The sequence below is a fragment of the Halyomorpha halys genome, unplaced genomic scaffold (assembly GCF_000696795.3).
Source record: "Halyomorpha halys isolate HHAL.00 unplaced genomic scaffold, Hhal_1.1 Scaffold1095.1, whole genome shotgun sequence".
Classification (NCBI taxonomy): domain Eukaryota; kingdom Metazoa; phylum Arthropoda; class Insecta; order Hemiptera; family Pentatomidae; genus Halyomorpha; species Halyomorpha halys.
The window spans coordinates 53,991-55,170 of NW_027106116.1; positions in this window are offsets into that span (position 1 = coordinate 53,991).

Below are 1,180 nucleotides of genomic sequence, written 5' to 3' on the forward strand. Positions count from 1 at the left end.
ATTTCATGAAATATATACTGAAAAATCAGTAGCAATAAATTTATTATTTGTTATCTCAGGAACTATTCGACGTATAGCTATTCAAATTAAAACTAGCTTAATGTACTATAAAGTAGTTTATGGCGTATTCATTTTAGCACATACCATGAAAACTACTACTCCTACTAACATAATCGCCATAAACTACTTAGTAGCACATTAAAATAGTATTAATTCGAGGGCTATGGTTCATCTGTGTTTATAGTGTATAGTATACACAGTAGTGTATAGTAAATTGACTAGTTACTGATTTTTAAGTATATTTTTTGTGAAATGTTGCTTTAAAAAAAATCTCGGTAAATATTCAACGTAAACAGATCTGTTAGGGATTATATTTTAGTAAATTTACTCTACTTCAAATAATGTTCTGTTAAGTTTTCTAGTGTTTTAGATAGTTTTAACGATATAGAATTTCAAATGAAATTTTTTAACGTTTCGATCCAGCCACCATTTTTGATGCCCTCTAACTATAATTGGTAGACTCATCAATTTTAAATTGTTGACCACCAATCATTCTCTACATACATCTTTCCAATAATGACAACCCTCTAAAACCAATTCTACTTAATCAGTTAGGAATACAACTTATTATTTATATTTAAACTACTAATCTGTTTTAATGCAATCCTCCCATATACGGTTTGGTCAACCACTCGGACTTTTAACCATTGGTTCAGTGTATATTAACATTTATTACACGTCCATCATCAACGCCCCAAAGCTATAATCTGAATTATATTATATACACTGTAATAGTTTTTAATTTATTTTATTCTGTCTGAAAAACAGTTATAATTTTTTATAGTGGCAAAGCTTCCTGTAATATTTGTGAGCATGCATTAGCCTCGATCAAATTCTATATGCTAATACTAACTGCATGGTATAAACGTGGTATACGAAAACATGTCTAGATGGTTAGTTTTATCTTATATCTAGATTAGTTAGGTATTTCTTGTGGATTATTATAAATAACATGATAATGAAACATAAATTTAAATTTGGAATTAGAAAGAGAATAGAAAAAAAAGATAATGTTATCGTACAATATTTATGTGCAAACAAAAAATATATAATCAATGTAGATTACTAATTAATTACTTTTTGAAAATTATTTTTCAATTATTGGCAGTTTTTATTTGGT